General features: G+C 42.7%; 1 long non-coding RNA gene across 1 annotated transcript in view; it reads left to right on the top strand.

Annotated features, from left to right (window-relative positions):
* The first annotated feature begins 2,849 nt into the window (after positions 1-2,849).
* LOC118168922 overlaps positions 2,850-21,073 on the top strand; it is a 20,885-nt gene continuing 2,661 nt past the window's right edge. Inside the window, exons 1-3 of the long non-coding RNA XR_004751859.1 lie at positions 2,850-3,098; positions 19,385-19,391; positions 20,774-20,779. This is a non-coding gene — a long non-coding RNA (uncharacterized LOC118168922). The remainder of the gene's footprint in view (positions 3,099-19,384; positions 19,392-20,773; positions 20,780-21,073) is intronic.

The raw sequence follows: 21,073 nt of genomic DNA, 5'->3' as shown, positions 1-21,073 counted from the left end.
TCACACAGGCGGAAGACAACTACACTAGCACCCATCAGAGGACTGGAAGGAGTTTACATCGTTTCCTTGGAACACCAAGAAATCTCATTTTTCAATCGTCACATCACCTTTGAGTTAACAGCAACAGGATTTCAAAATTAGCTCTAAGATTTTAATATTTTAGTAACGTTAACGAAGTTAAGGCATGCCCTCCTGTAGTCCGTATTTTCTTTAGCAGGAAAGGCTAACATTGTAGAATCACAAGAATAGATGTAACGCTTGGATTTTCTTCATGGGAGTGGCAGGAGGGGATGTCTGAGCTGACATTCTCTCTCCTGAGGTCTCTTCATCCCCATCCTCAGCAAAGCAGGAGGCAAACACAACAGGACAGGCCACTCAAGCACATTAGCTCTATCATGCAGGATATATCACCTGCACAGAAAACACTTCAGTTACCTTACACAGGCTCAGGGAAACAAAGTTCCATTTTAACTGTTAAACACTGCATCCTGTCACTTAAAATACCACTTGCTGGTCAGTCTTTGACATCTCAGCTTTATCCAGGAGAGGCAATACACACACACCTCCATACAAAACATGAAGCAATGACTGTCTTGCTCCTGCATTTTTGTTAAATTTTAACAGCTTTGGCCAGAAGATACATTACATTCAACGTATATAGAATCACATATATAGAATCACAGGACCATTTAGGTTGGAAAAGACCCTTAAGATCATCAAGTCCAACCATCACCTAACACTGCAAGTCCACCACTAAACCACATCCCAAAGCACCACGCTGAGACATCTCAAACACCTCTGGGGATGGCAACTCCAGCAGCTCCCTGGGCAGCCTGTTCCAATGCCCGACCATCCCTTCTGTGAATAAATCCTTACCAATATCTGACCTAAACCTTAACAGCACAACTTGAGGCTGTTTCCTTTTGTCCTATATCCTCGCGCACAAAACTTTATGAAGACAAACAAAATACAATGAAGATATCAAACTATTAGTATAAAATTCGGTCTAACAGTTTTTAAAAATCTGTCCAAGAAGATGGCTCAGGAAACTAAAAAAAATCCACTAGCACTTGCAGGTAGCTTAGTAGTAGCTAATAGCTACTAAAATAGCACTGTAGTCATAACATCTTTGCTTGAAGATCAACTGAAAATTCATGATTTCTAAAAACACAAGAAATTGTATCTGAATGCATTATATGTTCAGAGAAGCTCACATGGAGTGCAGGAAAGGAATAGCAGTGTTTTGAAAACACAAGTCCTTTGCAACCAGTAACCACACTTGGACCATTTTCACAGACCGCTTTTCAAGCAATTAACACACTTACATAAGAAAAAGTCTTATTTCCATGAATATCTGAAAAAGGCATATTAATCCCTAACAGAAAAAGGTCTTGTCGAAACCTTAAAGGATTTACTAAGCATAATTGTTAATACTTTGCATGTCTGCTTTGATTATGTTTGACATAGTTTCCACATGGAAACTTACACTGAATTTCATCAGGACCTTTACTTTGTTTAAAATATCAATCCATTTAATGTAATAAATATTTGCAGGTATAGGGAAACATCATCTTTGTGGGTTATCCTTACATAAAAGGTTGAAAATTCACACACAACTTCTCTCAAAACTTGCTATTTCCTTCTGGAATAATACACATCTTCTCATTCTCCACCCCAATTCTAAGCTGTTTCCCTTTGAAAACAGCTATTTTTGGTTCTCCATTTATATTTGTGGAAAATCCTTTTCTTTTTACTCAGACTGAAAGCCTCAAGGGTTCACTAGATTACATACATCTTTAGCTTACAAAATCTCTCATAAAAACAAATTATTTGACAAACTGTTGTTGGACATAATGCCCTCAAGCTAATCATCGAGTTACAAAAAAACATTTCCCTGTTACAGTCTTACCTTGTACACAGTCCCACAGCGTCCGTGGTATTTAATGAAAACCACTGAAATGCTTGAGAAATGAAAGCAGCTATGTTAAGGACAAACCTTACGTGAATCATAATGTGAACTCATTTAAATCTGGAATCATAGAATCATTTAGGTTGGAAAAGACTCGTAAGATCATCAAGTCCAACCAAACACCTAACGCTACCAAGTCCACCATTAGACTATGTGCCTAAGCGCCACAGCCACACATCTCTTAACTACCCCCAGAGATGGCAACTCCACCCCTTCCCTGGGCAAGCTGTTCCAACGCCTAACCATTCTTTGTGAAGAAACATCGTTACAAATTCATACCTAACATTGCAAATACCATTAAGCCATGGAGCTTTGAGGAGCCAATCAACTAAGTGCCTGGAAATACATTTGGAGATGCCCTCAACCTAAACATACATACACTTTGAAAACAATCCCTGCTACAAAAGATAATTACACTAACACACTAGAATCACAGAATATCCTGAGTTGGAAAAGACCCACAAGGATCGAGTCCAACTCCTGGCTCCACACAGGTCTACCCAAAAATTCAGACCATTTGACTAAGAGCACAGTCCAAACGCTTCTTAAACTCAGACTTAAACAAAAACAAACTTGAAAACGGCTCGGTGCAGTGACTACATCCCTGGGGAGCCTGTTCCAGTGCGTGACCACCCTCTCGGTGAAGAACCTCTTCCTGATGTCCAGCCTGAACCTCCCCTGCTCCAGCTTGACACCATTCCTGCAGGTCCTATCGCTGGTGACTAAAGAGATCAACAGATCAGCACCTGCCCCTCTGCTCCCCCTCATGAGGAAGCTGCAGGCCGCGATGAGGTCTCCCCTCAGCCTCCTCTTCTCCAGGCTGAACAGAACAAGTGACCTGAGCTGCTCCTCGTACGTCTTCCCCTCTAGGCCCTTCACCATCTTTGTAGCCCTCCTCTGGACACTCTCCAACAGTTTCACATCCTTTTTGTACTGTGGTGCCCAGACCTGCACACAGTGCTCGAGGTGAGGCCGCACCAGCACAGAGTAGAGCGGGACAATCCCTTCTCTCGACCGACTAGCGATGCCATGCTCGATGCACCCCGGGGTACGGTTGGCCCTCCTGGCTGCCAGGGCACACTGTGGCTCATGTTCAGCTTGCTATCAACCACAACCCTCAGATACCCCAGTTCAGAAACTGTGAAAAATCTACATCTCTCTCTTCTTTCTCAATCTTCAGATAAATCCATATAGAAAATGATGAGATGCAATAGTTTTGAAACACTGAAGAATAGGTTCAGGGCATCATGAAAATACACAAATTGAGAAACTAAATGCACTTTAAGCTTTTCACTCACTAAACAAAAGGATGTGACGATAGGAAGGACTGTCTTCAGCATAAGTGATTACATATTGCTCCAACATACCAAATAATAAAAATCAGATAAAACAGATTACCAACAGTGATCACACTTTGGATCTGTTCTCTTTAGCTATTTGCTAGGTTCAAAAACGAGCAGAGTATTAACCTTAATTTGAAGTCTGTCTTAAAAACAACCCACTCTGTTTTAAAAACTTGGAAAGTTTGATTTCCAGACATGCAAGTCATAAATATTGTTCCACTAGCAAAATGAGCAGTTACTTGGTTCAAATCCAGAAACTCGTATGTTTTCATTTCCATATCATCTCCAATGCTCCACAACAGAAAGTGACCGCTCTTGCGGAAACAGTGGTCCACGCAGTGAGCTCTGGCTCACGGGAAATGAGCTGCTCGCATTCTGAGCTGAACTTGCTCAAGTCAGCAAGTTTATCGTATGGTTGCTGTCAGAAGTGAAGTCACTTCTCCATAATTGCGGGGAATGTCTACACAGAGTTTAAAAAAGAACAGCAACTTAAGGGAAAAAGAAAAAAAAAAAAAAACAACAGTTCACAGTTCGCAGATGGCAAGCAGTGCTTCTCATGGCTAGAGATTCAAGGAGCTCTTGCCAACTGAAGATGGCAAACGTATTTCAAACAACGTTCAATTAAATAAAACAACAAAAGACCAGGTAGAACAAAAACAGCACATCATCAGTTTTTAAGGCTAAATAGGCTGCTAGCAATGCTTATGGAGAACACGCAAGTAAATGATGCAGCAATAAATTCCAGTTGAAGTCTGAAGCACCACTAAATTAAAGAAGGTCATTTTTTTTTGGTTCCTGGGCTTCATGCTCTGCAATTTATCAGAGATCAGTAAATCTCTCACAAATAAGGCAGTCAAGATAAAGGCCAATTCAGACAACTGTACATTTAGTGTTTTTTTTTCTTATCAGCATGACTGTTGACCTGTTGAATTATTAAAAAAATTATTAAATAGTACAGTGTTTTGTGCCACTAATTGGAAGCATCCACAACGGCCATTTTCAGACTCCTGCAAAGAGTACAGGCTTTCTAAAAACTGGTTCTTGCCATCTATAATATTTACATCCCAAGCCAAACATATGCTGGACCTCGTCTGCCAGCAATCTGCTGATACAGATTATTGACATTATACTGACGGTGCAGCCATTCACTTAAGCAATCTCACCTATATCCTCAGTTATATTACATAAGCAAAACCCCATATTATTATTACAATTATATATAATATATTTATAGCAGACTCTCTACAGGACTAGATACCTATAGCTCTGCTAACTGAGCACATGGCAATTATTTACTTGTCAGGTGCACAGGAAATTTAAATGAGCTTTGTTAGTGTCACATCTGTTGGCATTTGCTTTGCATTTTTTCCACAAAGTAAACAGTTTACTATACTCCAGGTTTTGTATCAGGCAGTAAATTTTAGGCAGGTTTTATGAACCCTCTGTTTTCCCACACTGAGACCATCTTCCCAGAAGACACCATCATTTACTACGCATTTGTAGTGCAAACTATACTTATCACCAGGCTCTCTATGTGCCACGAGCTTAAATAATCACAAACACCGCACTTAACGCAGTTCTGTTGCTACTTCCATTTTAGATTTCTAACTGACTAGTAGACCTTGCAACAAACCTTGGAAATATTCACCCAACACAGCTGCTGACAAGACAATTTCAATCTTAGCCACCTCTGGAGCTCAGGTATTGATAAAAGTAAGAGAAAAGGTGCAAGAGAGGCAGGAAGGAAGAGCGCTGTTGCAACAGAACACTGCCAAAAATCTAAGTTATCCTTCAAATCCAGCTGAGGATGACAAGGATTGAAGAGCTGTACCATTGCTCTAGTAGTACATAGGAAATTCACTGTGGCAGGATTTAGCATCACCTGGTCATGTCACATTTGCTTAACGTTCCTGTCAGCAGCCAGTCCCTTTCAAAAATAATTTAAAAACTACAAGACAAACATGTTTCTAAACTCTGGAGATAATCAACATCACCCTGTTCACTGATGTACTTGTTCAAGACGTCACAGCATGTATGCAAAGCTGCCTGAGCAGTACCCTTTACTACCAAAATGTAATTAAGGACAGAAAAATAGATATAAATGCACAGAGCAGCACCAGTTTTAGGACTATTTCTGTACATCTCTTTCAAAGCACCTGTATCATGTTTCCACCATTGGTACCAAAACCCCTTGCACCAATAGGAAAGGCAGCAAAAAGCTGCAATTCACAGGAAGTTTCCTGAACTGAAAGGGTCTGTAACATTTAATTGAAGCATTGTTTCAGAAGTTCTATGTGTTGTCTTAAGAAACAAGCTGTATAGCCTCTCTAGCTAACTTTTATGACTTCCCATTGCCTACGTGGTTTAATACTTTCTAGAAGCAAATTTGTCTGTAGATCTCTTGGTTCAGTAATCAGAAGAAAGCTGCTAGAAGCTCATGAAAGTAGTCCAAAGACCACACCAAAACAAAAAAAAGCATACGCCTCTTTTCCCCAAAATATTCATTCAGCTTGAATTCAGCTTCTTCCTTCCACCTTTGAAGGAAGTAAAACAGGGTGTAAGCTTTCCAGAAGCAGGCAAGTGCCACCGTTCAATTACCAGGCAAATCACCCTAGAGTATGCTGATGTGTGAGATCCTTTATCAATAAATCCTAGTATTCAAAACTGTATTTTCCCTTAAAAACTGAACCAAGCACTTTGGGAGGAATGCAGCTTCCCCAGGTTCTTCACAGAGACTTGATAAGCTCGATGTCCAAAATGAATTAAAGAATGCTATCTGAATTCAGGGCTTCTTAAACTTTTTTTGTAAAAGCACACACTTCTCTGCAGTGGTAAGTCATAGCCAGTGTTTAAATAGATATGAACAAGTGAACTAAATGAAACCCATTGATTTCTAACGTGTTTTAAGTCTACCTACTACATTTTCACATTATGATTTGCTTGCTATCCTAGAGAAAAATACTTGCACAATTCCAGTTATTTTACAGAAAATACAATTATACTAAAAATGACATACATCAATTTGGGCACATGAATAAAAAAGGATACATTGTCCTGAAACACCAGAGAACAGGAAGCTCATGAACATCTGTAAATTGACACCATAAACATCCCATTCTTTACCTTAAAAAAATACCACTAGGGGGAAAATTCCCATTTTAAGCAGAAAAACTTGAAAAATGAAACAGACGACACAGAATAGTTTAGTAAGTTGTTTGCATGAACGTCATGTTTCAGAAACATTCTTGGAAATTCCCACATTAAAAATAAACAACAAACAAACAAAAGCCACAAAAAATATGTTCAGAAATTTTCAAACTTCTTTGTATACCCATTTAGTGAGAAATATCAGTGATTTCCATGTCCTTAAAGTTTTGAGTTCACTGATTTGATTAAGAGGTTTTGGAGGTTCTGTTAAGACAAAGTGCAATCTTCACTTCTGCCGGGATCTCAAAATAAAGTCTGTATTTTATTATTATTATTATTTTTATTTTTAACTATGATACCCTTGAACCTTGTGAAAATTTAAAGTGACTACAGGAATTTCCCTCATAACTTCAGAATAAAGTTGTCACTAGGATGATACAATTCAAGGAAATGCATCTGTACATTTCAAGTGGATGTAATTATAATTCTATCTAACAATTCCCAATTTTCAACAAAAGCTCTAAGGAGCAATAGAGTATAGTTAAGTGTTCCGAGTATTTACAGTTTCTTCAGCAAAGCTAGCTTTTTATCAACAGAAAAAGGAAACCCACTAAAGGTTTATTTAGAACAACAACAACATTAACAATATTCCTCCCAAGCATGAAACTATACAACACTGAGTGTTTTTTAAATGCAACATCTCTGATCCAGGATATTCATTAAGATATCAGTATTTGTGTGACATCCCAGTGAAATGGCTGTGATTCTGAATAGGAGCAATGATCATTTCTCTCTGCTCCAGCCCTTATTCCCCTCTTCTTAATCCCACTGCAGGAGCTGAACCTAAAAATTGCATACAACTCAGAACGTAGCAGTCTTCTGCACAATCATGGTGCACAGCACAGTGCTTCAGGACCTCACCTGGACCCAGGCTTTCAGGATAAAACCACACCTGTCAACTTCGAGAAGCAAATACGAGACAGCAAAGAATTCACATAGCTATAAAAAAAAATGCTTTTGTTTACAAGTTGTTGATCCTTAAGGAAAAGCACAACGAGGTCTTCTAATGAAGATTCTGGTAATATTCCCTCCTTCAAGACACTGCAAACACCAAAACTGCTTTTGAGCTTTGAGACTGTAAACTCCAACTACGCCACATGAATTACCATAAATACAAACAGCAGTTACCTTGCTTTGAATTATCAAATGACTGAATGTACTGGGTCTGGCTGGGATGTTAACTTTCCCTGCAGCAGCCCATACAGTGCTGCGCTCTGCACTTGTAGCTAGGACAGCAGTGGTATATCACACCAGTGTTGTGTCTGCTGCTGAGAAGTGCTGGCACAGCATCAGGGCTCTCTCTGACCCTCCTGGGGGGTGGGCAAAAAAGTGAGAAAGAAACATCACCAGGGCATCTGACCTAAACCAACCAGAGGGATATTCCATACCATATGATGTCACACTCAGCAATAAAAGGTGGAAAAAGGAAGAAGAGGGGAGGGGTGGGCTCTCGTTGCGAAAACGTCTATCCTCCTCCCGAACACCGGCTACGTGCGTTGAGGCCCTGCTTCAAGGACGTGGTCAAGCATCGCTCATTCGTGGGAAGTAATTTCTTTCCTCTGCACTTCCACATAGCCTTTACTTGTTTTGTTTTGTTATTCCCTTTCCCCCTCCCTCTTCCCCTTTCCCTTTTTTCCCTTTAGTTGAATTGTTTAATTAATAATAATATTTCTTTAATAATATATATATATATATTTCTCTTTAATTAAATCGTCCTTATCTCAACCCGTGAGTTGTTCTTTCCTTTACTTCTTCCCCTCCTCATCTGAGGAGGGGGAGTGAGAGAGCGGTTGTGGTGTTCAATTGCCTAGCACGGTAAAACCACCACACTGAAAAAAAAATATGAAATAGAATAGGAGTTATCATTTTTCAATACTTTTTGGTGCTATGACAACACCTACAAATTCTTAGTTCTTATCTGGTGCAATCATGCTTCAAGTAACAGTTACACTGCAAACACAACAGCAGATATAACTGAAACACATCAGCGAAGCAGCCATCCTGCTATCTAATCATTTCCCATCACTCAATCTTTGCTGCTGCTTCTTTAGGGGTAAATCCATATTCATTAGCTGTCAGTGAATCCTGTACTCTCACTGTTCTTCCCATCTCAGTCACTTGTGGTTGTGTTCTGGCTCTGGTGCTTTTACCACCTCAGCAGTTCTCAAGTAATCAAGAATAGCATATTTATTCACTACTTAAGTGTCAAAAGAAAAGAAAACAAAGACAAATCAAAACTGAAATCCTGACTTAGAGGCTTCAGTATTAGCACACTCCAGGCATATGCGGAAGCGTTCAGAAGACTCTGAGAGCTGACTGACCAGCTTGTTCTTCCCAGGTTTTCAGGAGAGCAGAACAGCTTCTGTTTTCAAGTGCATGTACTCCAGCGCCTGGACCTAAGTCACTCTGCAAAACATCTGGAGACAGTCTGTGAGCTCCACCAGATGCGCTTTTGAGAACTACATCAGGCCGACGTTTAGCAATGGAAATACACCATTACTACTAGATTCAAGAAGAGTTTGTGGAGAAGAAGATTCAAAGAGCCCAGATGTTTGCCTGCTTTGAATGCTCTGTTAACATTCAGCCAAAGGCAGTACCACTGCCTGGCCAAGCTAGCTCTCCTGTTGCTGCAGGCTTGGAAAGAGGTGTGGTGTAGGGAGAAAGACGACCCTCACAGTTCTCTGTAGGGACACGGCCCTGCAGAAAAGGATACCAAGAACAAAATTACATTAAAGAACTAAATTACATTAAAGAACTTTGTTGAGATTAAGTAAAAGGTGTAGCAGTCAAACACAATTTTATATTTAGTAAGGTTAGCTGAAAAAAAAAAAAAAAAAAAAAAAAAGGTTTGCTGCCTTTTTTCCTAAAAACTGTTATCCCACAGAACAAATGAGAATCAGCACCACAGTCTTGCAATCAACCAAGCTTGGACAAGGTCTGTTGTTCCAGCCCAGAAAAGTTCATGAAAACAGACTTGCTGTAGGTGTCCAGTAGATTTTGGGCCACATCCAGTTCTTGGAAGTGATTGGGTTCATCATATCACACTGCTTAACCCAGTTCTTTACCAGTTCATGTGTCTGTCAACATTTAAAGTCTGAAGAAAAACAACAACAACAACAACAAAAACTTCCATTTCTTCCTCCAATAAAAAAAGTGTTACAGTAATTCCAGATAGATATTTTTTTACTTTGAACAACTTTTAAAAAGCACTTCGAAAGGTGATGCTATTGATACAAACAGCCAATATGTTCATGAAAAAGAACCCTGCTTGCACAAATCCACTGCAACAATAACCGGTGAGAGTTGTATTCCCAACATAACATATAGAGGTCTTCACTGCCCTGTTGGTGCTACGAAAAGCTGCATTTTTTCCCCTAAACTAGAATTATGAAGTAATTAAGATATAGCTCAACGCTGGCTGATGGCACTTAATGAATACAGAATTCTCTCAAGTGATTGTTGAATGACTTTTTATAAAATGTTTGGTTGACACATAAACAAACATTGCCAAAAAAAAGTTCAGCGTACATTTCTGAGATGTTCCTATGGGAAAAGTTGTTTTGCTTTTCCCACTGGGATTAGTAAAGCCTCTAAAATTAGAGAGTTAGCCACACCATAAATGCAAAAACTTAAAAAAAAACCTCCCATGGGCTCACTTAAAAGACTTTAAAGAAGGAATTTAGAATTACGTAGAGCTCACAAAGCCCGCCTACCGCTCACTGTCCATCTAGTGCAGTGCTAGGACTGCTAACAGCATGGTATATAGTCACTCAGAATCCAATAATACTCAGTGGCTTGCCAATATATTCAAAGGAAATAAAAATCTCTTTTCAAGAATGCAATGGAAACTGGAAGACAAGGAGAGAACAAGTAGAGGCATCTCTGCCTCATGCACAGTACAACAAGTGAGTTTTTGATGCAGCATGTTCCCATGGTACCTAATGCTTGTGATCAACCGCTCCTTCTGCAGTGTGTTAGCAAAGGCTTTCAATGAGATATGAAATTTCTAGAAAAAGGCAACGTTACTTAACAACCTATTAACAGGATTTGTAAACCTCACTAAAACGCAGACTGAGATGGCACATCCTTCCCTGCTTTCTCTTACTCCTGTAGCTCTTCCATTTTTTTAAAGTCTATTTAAAGAGCTAATTTTGTCATTCATTTGAGCTTGCATAAGCCACAGAAACCTCTTACTAAACAGGAGGTTCATATAGCTTGTATTAACTAACCCTTTGTTTAGCCAGGAACTTGTGCAGTAATAAAACATGGTGCATGCCCATACAAGCTATGTTGAAATCAACATGGGATGCTTCTCTACCTTCCTCAGGGTAAGTGGAAACAAAAAGAATCATCACCCTGGGTCTCATCCACGAGATGTATCATCCTGTTACCCTACTCCTACATAGCTAGCTAGACTCAAGCACAGAGCCTTGTAAGAGGCGATCATTGTACCATCTCATCCAGCGAGTGAGGTGCTCTAACCTGGTTCCTTACCATCTGAACTGCTCCCCTTACCATCTTTAACTTAGCAGCCTTCACAGCATCCTGCTAAAGCAAAGCAGAAACATCACCTCCAGTTTCCCGAGGGGGCACTGAGACACTGCGTCCACAGCAGGTCACAAGCACCTGAACACCTTAGGTGGCTGTTGGAGGCCCACACAATGAGGATCTGGGTGCAAGTTAGCTGGGGTCACCCAGGATGCTTGTGGCTGAGTGCAAAGCAAGCCATGGCTTCCCTGTCCCAACCACCCTTTCTCCTGATAATAACTGGAAAATGCCTTTTGCCCTGAAGCAAGGGGTTCTACCTTTTCTCTAAGTTCTTTTGAGGACCTGACAAGTTCAGGGCAATTCCACAATAGCCTCTCTACAACACTGGTGTACGTCTCTGAATTTTGTCAGTTACCAGCATCCCCACACAACAACCTGCAGCAACAAGTTCTACAGTCTAACACACTGTTGGTTCTGAACTTGTGCTTCACTTAATGCCATATATTTTGTATTGCAAGGAAAATGCCCAAAGAACCTTGTTTCAGTGTAATTTGGTATACTGCACTCCTGCTCCACTGAAAAGAGATTTGCATGGCTTCTGCGTGCGCATCAGCGAAACATTACATACCAACTTTTTTTTTTTTTTAATGCTGTTTCTCTGAAGCTTGAACAAACGTGGGCTCCTCCAAGTGACTAAATACCATGCTGCTGATGCTTCTGGAGTTGTAGAACAGCAAGCAGCAGACAGTCTTTGAGAGCAGGAGGCAATTCTGGATTCTTTCTTTAAACTCTTTAATAGGCAAGTTTCCACAGGATGACTTGGGTTTCAGCATCTCGGCTGAACATGTTGTGTTTGGTACCGCAGGAACGGAAAACACCCAAACAGCCTCCCGTTGCTGCCTCCAGTACTCCTTATTCACACTGATGCTCTTTTCCTGTTTGTCTTTACCAGCACATTTTCCAGCTGCTGCCAATGACTCTTTCCATGACCTAGGTTGGGTCGGCCCCAGCCTTTCCCAGAGGGAAGGGCGAGGGCCGGCCTCCTGCCCGGAGGCATTCACCCCACAACGCCCCAAAGACCCGTGGCACATGCAGTCTGCTGCACGCCTCCGAGAGCTGCCGAGTGAGCGTCGAGGCAGTGGCAAGCCCCACGCCGGAGGGCCCAGGCACCCGTGGACGGCCAGGGATGGGGGCCGGGCTCAGGAGCTGGGGCCAGGCGCTGCTGTCAGGAGCGGGGCGCAGCTCCTGCTAACACCGCCATCAGCGGCCTCGTCTGCGCGTCGGCACGGGGTGGAGAAGTGTGTGACTGCAAAGAGGCAGGCCTGCCCTAAAAGCGGGGACGGGCGCATGTGAGGGGCAGGCAGGGCTGCCCTTTCTTTAGATGCACCCCAGTCGTGAAGCTTGGTTCATCAGGTGCCTCCACCAGATGTCTCAACTCTCACCCAGCTCAGTCGCAGCACCAAGCCCCAGTTTCATGAAGCGGCTATAGACAGGAGGCAGATTTTTAAATCCCACCATGTTATGTTTCTGCTCCCTCTCTGGAAACCATGCTTTTATCCGCTTGCGGGGCTTTCCTACTCCCACTACACCTTTGTATCATATTAAATCCTCTCCTTACAAGAGTTTTTCACTGATTTGTGACAAGGTGCAAGACAAGATTAGAAGGCCGTTTACTCTGAGGTGAAAATACTGAAGACAAGCCAAAATGTGAAATGAAAATCCTTCTAGTCACAAGCCACAACTTAAAGTGAAAATTCTTCCAGTCGCACCTCTGAATTTGTAATTGCATCTGTCAGCTGCAAGAATCACCTCAAATTAGGAATGCAGGCCTTACGCTGAACTAAAGCTCTGTAGGTATCAGTAACAGTCATACCCTCTAGAAGCTATTTGAAACAGCATTTACACCACCTGTATTTACCATGACAGAAAGCTTTCAGTGATGTCTTTTTTTTTTAATTACTTGTCTTAGACTTAATTTTCTGCTTGCATAGGACACTATTTATTAAAACTGACTAATGAAGACAAGCAGTTCATAACCTGAAGGCACTAATGAAAAATCTTAATTATATAGGACTTCGAAATATATAGAAGCAACGATCACTTTAGCTTGCTACCAATAAATGCTTTAATTTTAGTATCTTTTCCTATTAGAAACTGAAGTGATGAAATAGTAATATTACATTAAATAATGATGTGCAAGTAACACAAACAATACTAAAAATAACATGTTGAATAACTACTGTGTACCACTAGGAAAAAAAAGGCAGTAAAATAAACATTTTGCTTTTAATACTTACTCTTCCCCAGCCTGATGATTACTGCGCTTACAGTGGCCTTTCCCGCAATATGAAATAATGTATTTCCTCAGACCTTTAATCAGAGGAAGATTCCTTGTAACATCAATAATAGAAACCCAAGAAGGATGTTCAATCAATTCAGAGATTGCCTGTTCAAGCAGTGACCAAGGCAGAAAGACCTGTCTTTTTTTCCTCCTGTGACCGCTTCCTATTCTCTACCAAAAGAGTGAAAATAGTGTTAGAATTCCATCAATGTAGATGTATTTTGGTGACTTCCACATACTAAAGTATTAAGACCGGCCTTGCAGTCAGACCTGCCTGCCTTTTTTCTTTTTCCCAAATTAAGATAAGAGTTTAGGGGCAGAGGACAACAGTAAAGCCAAGACCAAAGAGGCTGGCCTTTGGGGGCTGGGAGTGGAGAAGAGACAACTCTCAGGGTACGTACTGAGAGCCACTCTATCTTTCCAGATATTTCAGTAATTTTATTTCCTCTTCTCACATGGATGCCGAGGAATCGCATGTTGGTCTACCCTCTTGGAAACGACACTTTGAGTTTAAACTTGTGGAATCACCATTTTGACAGGCAGCAAGATGCTTGTTGCATTAAAGGCAGTGAAATGGCATTTAGAAGCCAAAAATAAAGTCCCCCATGAAACATGCAACCATTTGTAACAACAGAGTGATTTCACTGGTAGTACGTTTTTCTGGCTCTGCCTTTACCCAGCTTGTTATCCAGATGCTGCTGGGGCCCCGAGGACATGTATTAATAAATTAGATCACTCTACATGTGCATTCAATCCTTGCTGCAGCTGTGCAGCTCCTATATTACAGGGCAATAAACAACATATTCAGTGCAATCAACTTTGCTTTCTTGATGGATTTTGAGACATAAGTAAAATTGCAAATGAAAAGGCTGCTTTTCTCAGAGACATCCTCACTTTAAATAATAAATGAGGAATAAGCTGACAGCTTTCAGAAGGAGTTAAGTATACACAGGACAAGAAAGGGGGCAAAAAGCATTTGAGATGAAAAGAGGAAATACATTTGTAGGGGGTGGAAAATACATGCAGTATGAGGAAATCAATGACAGGAAAGGGAAAAGTAAATAAATGGCAAATCAGCCTTTTAGAAAAATCATAAGGTCCGAGGGCTTGATTTGTATTCTACGTGAAACCTTTGAAGTCAAATTCTGTGGCAAGACAATTTATGATGAGGACTTTGAAATGGGCAACAACAACAAAATACTTTCATGAGAGTGCTAACAGATTCAAGTGTAAAGCATTCTTGCTATAGTATCCAATTCCCATTGTAACTTCATATTCAAACATTTTGGAAATTAAATCCTCTTAAGCCATCACCCTGATACACTGACAGTTTGTGGAAACCCAGCAAGTTACAAACTGCTAACTCTACTCCACGTGCTATAAAACCACAGTAACAGAAAACTGTAATCATATAATGCACTTTGCCATTATTAATTCTTCATGTAAACATATGTTCTTGCTGCTAATGATAACACTTAATCATGATGAGAGGAAAGATGGTCTACAAGATAATCTTCTGAATTTCCTGCTTAAGGGAGGCTTCACAACCTCCTAATTAAAACCCTTTTAGAGGACTAAAAATTCTGCGAAAAACTGTTATTACTTGTTAAAGGAAAAAAGATATTTTTGAACATACAGCTCCATCTTGGAGGAAAAAAAAATCTCTCTGCGTTGTCTGCATTATTATTGCTCCAAACTTCTTCAGTAAATCATAAAAAGAGCTGTTAAGTTTAAAATGTATGTGTACACACTAACGTATCACTGCTTTACTTCTATTTAATGCCTACAATAGGAGTTTGCTCTGCCCTGTAACTCACTCTCAGCCACCACAGCTTACCACCCGTTACGGGGCTGAAGGGGAAGGACTCAGCGGGACGGTGCAGCCGCTGTGCAGGCCCACAGGGAAGGCACCCCCGGAGGAACCCTCCCGCCTGGTGCGCTGGCTGTGCACAGCCCAGTGGCGCGTGCTGCTGCGCAGGCCTTCATCCGAGCCAGGGCACCCAGAGCTGTGCTTCTCAGGAAACGACACCGAGAGGACTGTAACTCACTGTGAACACCTAGCTCTTCTTCAAGCAGGCTGCAAAGGATTTAAGAAAGACCCTGTCAAAAGCACATGCTTGCGAGTGCATCACTCCCGCTGTACATCGCTATCACCTACAGACTACACAAAGAACAAGCTACCAGCTGGTACAACCCTCTCCCCAGCTATCCTATTGTTTTTTTTCAGAACATGAACATAAGCAGTTTCAAGTCACTCCTGTACATCTGGAAAAAAAAAGCTTTTTTTGTAACAATGACTAGCATGGGCATCAGTGCTGGTGCAGCTCCATCAGACCACCTCAGCCTCTTTGGCTGTCCAGGCAGATATCCACAGCTCACCTGTAGCCACAGAAGTGAAACAAAACAAGAGGCAGTGAAGGAGTTTCAAACTGAGACACCTTCAAACCAAGGCACCTTCTCACAGCAGTAGATTAAGAGTTACACGCAAAGTGAGGGCGATTCAGCAGACACGCTTCAGCCATCACACTGGGCCACCACTCAGCTCTGTTCAGCTGCACATCTGGGCCAGCAGCTGTACCCTGCAGGTAACGTGTTACCAACAGCTCTGTTCTCAAGATACAATGGATCCCTCAGCTGTTAAAAAAAACAGTAAGACTAAAATGCACAGCCACTGCAAAGGGCGACAGAAAGATTTTCTCCTCCTCATCTTCGTATAACTCAGGAAGTTTTAGAATTCTGATCTACCTCAAAATTTCACCTGTTGCAAAAGGCATTTAGAATTGAGTAAAACAAGAAAGAATTCCAAAAAACTACAGAGAGTTTCTGCTGTCCTTAAACTTAAGAAGAATGTTGATTTGAGATTCTGCCATAGAAAACCAAACAAACTGAAGAAGGCAACAACATTTGAGAAATTATCAGTGGTGTATGCACACACACACACACACACACAAAAAAAAAAAATCAGAAAGACACGACAATAACCAGAAAATACAAAGTGTCAGATGAAGAAATAAGGAGAAGGTAGAGGGGATTTTTTTTAGGGTCCCTATAAGGGAGATCACTGAAAAAGGCTTTTTCAGTGGCCTTGTATGTTATCACTCAAGAGTATGTATTCCTAAAATGGAAGTCCTCAGTTTGAGAGCACAACTTTACAGCATCCCAGAAAGCAAGCCAATAAACAACACGGGATGTCGGCGCGGAGCACTCTGGAGCTGGCCATAGCTGCCCAATGCAGGCTCGCACAGCGCTGCCACAGGAAGCCATGGGGAGGGTTTGCACGCCGGCCAGTGCAAGGGCTCCTCGCCCAGCTACCTGCAAGCTCTGGGAGAACCATAAAAAGACGAGTTTATTCCAAAGCACATGAATCCCTCAACAAAACCTGAGTGGGACCCTCCTTGCTTTTCTCCCTTTACCATTCTTCTTTCAGAATTCAATTCCTCTTTGTCCTTCCTCAGCCAGAAATGGAAAGTTTTCACTAACCCCTCCTTATCTGCAAGGTGCCTAAAGCCTCAGTTAGCCCCACTGCACCTAGCAGAAATACTCCCCATACATTTCAGTACCTCACAGAAAGACTGCCTGTATCTGGGCATATTTGTTTAGTTTTCCATTCCAGGTAACATCAAAAGAGCCTCATAGTAAGGATGGAGTAAGAGTTTCTCGTAAATAAGCGAGATGATTGGAAGAAAAGAAGGTGCCTTAGCTTGCAACTTACTTCCAACGTGCTGGTGTTGATACCTACTAAGAAACTGTGGCAGGATGGAAGATGTGTTATGTTACAATTGAACCGTTCCACAAAATTCAAATAGTTCTTCCTGGAAGGAAAATAAAATAAAATAAAACCCAACCCAAAACTAAACACAACAGAGAAACACCACCCTTATCTCTATCACCTAACACCAACTAAGTCCACAGATATCTAATATCATAATAAAACTACAGCCACTGTTTCACAATTGGAAAATTAAGCTCAGATGCAATAAAAACAGACTTCTGCATGATGATCACAACTGTTAGAAGTGCTGTTTTTAAAAATGATGGGAAGTATTTCTACTTCAAATTCAGTCAACAGATTTCTAGTTTTAACAGAAATAAAGGGTATTCCAAGTTCATATTCAGAGCAATAAGCATACTCAATAATGCACACGGGACTTGGAACAAAAGATTCCACCCCTGCCCACTCCGTGTGCTGCTGTATGAGAGGGAGGCTTTCACCCAGAAGGAGTGCAGGCTAAGGCCACTTGGGAATGTGAAAGCTTGCTGCCCTACCTAGACACTGTCACATGAAGGCCAGTATTAGGTACAGTCATAAAAAATACAGGTTGCACAAAAAGAATAAAATAAACAGAGAAGCAAGGATAGCAGTGCTATTAGCCACTCAGAATTACAGAATATCCCGAGCTGGAAGGGAGGGACCCAAGAGGATCACTCGGTCCAACTCCTGAATCCAGACAGGGCAACAGAGAGTTGAACCATATCATCATCGTCATCTAAAGACTTTGCCTATCCATCCACCTTTTCACTTTTTTTTTTTTTTTTTTAAATAATAAAACTATACAATCTGTTTAGCTTTTACCTTTCCCTCTCCCTATTACGCTTTGGTTCTGACGTAGGGTTGTCCTGAGAATTTAGGAACGGCACCTATCTCCTGTTAGAGAACTGCATACATCCAGTGGTATGAAGAAAGCAGGAAATATTTTCAGAAGTGCCCACCTAACTTGGGCTCACGTTTTCCAGTTTGAATGAACTATTTCCCAGCCCAATCAGAAATTTTGGAACTTAAATGGCTAAGTCTGCTAGGCATATTTTAAATTTTTAACCTAAAAATCTACACACAGAGGTTTAAAACAACATGGATTGCTAGTCATCTAAAACTGAAACGGTGCTCACGCTTCCAAATCATGTTTTTGATTAGCCTCCTACTCTAAGGTGTTCCTTCAATATTTGCAGCTGCACCCTGCTAAACACGAAGCAAACAGTGACAGAACTTCTGAGACAACAACAAAAATTAAATTCCAAAGATCACCATCTGCCTCCACCCAGCAGAAACAACCAAACCTCATTTACTACATCAGAATTTAAGGTCATGACTGCACCAACAGTTACATATGCACTAAGGAGAGTTTCTCCAGCACACGCAGTGGGGCAGGGGAAGGGGCTGTCTGCACACGGGTTTTAGGTGCCTGCCTGAACAAGGGACTGACGTGCCTCCCGCAATCTGTGCCCGTGCACCCGCCACCCAGCCTGCTCTGCCCACCGCCCAGTGGTGCGTGGCCTGGGAGGGCCCCACAGTTCACCTCGGGGTCTGCTCACAGGAGGCTCTCACACTTCAGCTCAATGCGTTTTATTGAGGCTTTCAGTATAATTTTCTGTCTGTAGCAAATAGCGCAGTCACCCACACGGAGCTCTGGGGAAGATGAGCTCACACAGTCTGACAACTCTCACAAGCCCCAGCCATCAGCTCACACACAACTCCCCGTTCTTTGTCCTAAGGGAAACACAACAGCATTAAGCCATTTAAAAGTAACTGAAGAGAACAGAAAGGATATAGCAGATAAAAAAAGGCACTTTGAAGTAATTAACACCCTATACAGTGAAAGCAGTGAACTGACAGGTAGATTCAATTTGTGGCCACTAGGCTCCTTGAAAGGTCAATATGAAATCTTGCCAGTGCAGCCAGAGGAAGCAATGAAAGGAAGAAAAGGAAAAAAGGGGGGAAAGGAGGAAAATAAGAAGGGGAAGAGGGGAGAGAGAAGGGGGGGGAAGAAGACACACTGACTCAAAGAAGCACTGACCCACAGGTAATCTGAACTTCTTCAGTTGTCAGCAAGAGTGTACTGTTATAAAAACCAGGAAATATTTCTACAGCAAGACAACCATTAAATGCTTAAGTGCACCTAAAAAATCAAATGCATTCATATTTATGAAATGTAAGTGTTGATCCAACTTTGCAGAATATTTGTAGACCCAAGAAATAGTGCATTAACATTTTTAATGGAGGTGCTGAACTACCTGAGGAGAGAAGCCAACCCAGCACAGTCCCTCTGTGCTGTTAGCATGTTTATGCATGTGTTCCCAGGCCACTGCTGCAATGGGCTATTCCTGGATGTGGATGGATGGTGGGAGCAAACCAGTACGTTATCGTAGCTTGCTTCTGCGAAGCAGAGATCAAAAATCAGCAGTTCCCTCCTCCCGGCACAAGTATAGCCAGATCAGCCACACCAGTGATCTGCTCCAGACTATCCCACCCAGGTGAACCCGCCTACCAAGGATGTTTTAAAACCAAACACTTCTGAAGCACAAATGGTGTTGCTGCCGCACAGCAGCATCCAGGCTACTTCAGACAAACCAGGATCAGACTCATCGCAGAGCTGGTGCAGGCCAGGAGGGAGCAATCCCCCCGCTGTGGGCCAGAGCTGGGGCAGCCCCAGGAGGACTGCACAGCTGCGGCCACAGCAGCCACAGGCCAGCAGACAGCCCGCGCCCAGCCTGGCTGACGGTGCCCCAGAGGCTGCGGGCAGGTCCCAGAGGACTCCTGGCCTGGGACCAGCAGGAGCCCTGCGAGCACAGGGCGGCACAGCCAAGCAGCCTGGGATGCTCAGACCCAGCCGCCTGGCCTGCTTGGGGCTTCTGCCCTGTATGGTGAAGATTCACAGCACTGCACTACTCTGAGGGCAAGTAAAACTTGAATAAAGGTGGGGGAAGTTTAATTACAACATGTATTACCAACTGAAAGTTGAGAACAAAAACAGTAAAAAAGGACTAAAGGAACCAAAAGCAGTCTTCCAGCCCAGCTTAGGCTGGTAGCTACCAACGTGCGAGGCCTCGTCCATAACTGGAATCGTTTGGAGTCACAGCAGAGATGCTCACTCCCCAGCTGAGGCGGAACAGCCCCGCCCGCAGAAACAGCCACTGACAGCTCCCATGCGCAACTCCACAGCTGAACTCATGGAGCACGTTACCGTCTTCTGCATCGTGCCTGAGCTGCATCAGCACGGCTCCAGAAACCTGACTGGGCAGTCGCCAGCCCCAGCTCCAACAGCAACAAACCAGAAACATCACCAACAAAGTTCAGAGCAGTCTTTCCATTCCCCACCCTGCAGGGGAACACGTCCAAATAAGCCCGTCTTTGTTGCTGCAGAAAGCGTGTTCCTCGGCGCGAGGCAGTAACTTGCTACAGCAGAGGCATCCCCCCCTTTGGTCACGCCGAGCAATGAACAACGCATGCACTTCCCTTTCTCCAGCAACATTAGCGAGTCACAACCAGTAATTAGGAACAACCAGGAAATTATTTAGTCTCACAGCATGGGATTTCACAAACGACAGTGCTCTGGAGTGGCTGATTTTATCACCGTCAGCCACATAGAGAAGAGGAGCAGAGTGCTGCTCACCAGCGTGTTTGGGGTGCCTTGCCACGGGGGATAGCAGGCGGAGGTCACCCGGGGCCAGCGCCACGGGGCAGACAACAGCACACCGGCGGGGTGCACGAGCCCTCCAGCACCGCGCAGCTCCGCTCACAGGTGGACCGTGAGCGAGCTCCGTGCTTATCATTTCACGAGGACAAGGGCTCCCATAATTGTGAAATGAACGTCTTCACAGTGTTAGATTAACACGACCCTCCTCACCCAAGCACATAGACCGCCGCAGCCGGCTGACGGCCCGCAGGCAGCACGGGCTGCAGCCCCCGCCGCACGGGCACGGCCACGCACGGCCCCGAGGCCCCGCTGG

This window comes from Oxyura jamaicensis, chromosome 6 (assembly GCF_011077185.1).
Source record: "Oxyura jamaicensis isolate SHBP4307 breed ruddy duck chromosome 6, BPBGC_Ojam_1.0, whole genome shotgun sequence".
In the NCBI taxonomy this organism is placed as follows: Eukaryota; Metazoa; Chordata; class Aves; order Anseriformes; family Anatidae; genus Oxyura; species Oxyura jamaicensis.
The sequence above is the reverse complement of the archived record's forward strand: the minus strand, read 5'-3'. Positions and strand labels throughout refer to the sequence as shown.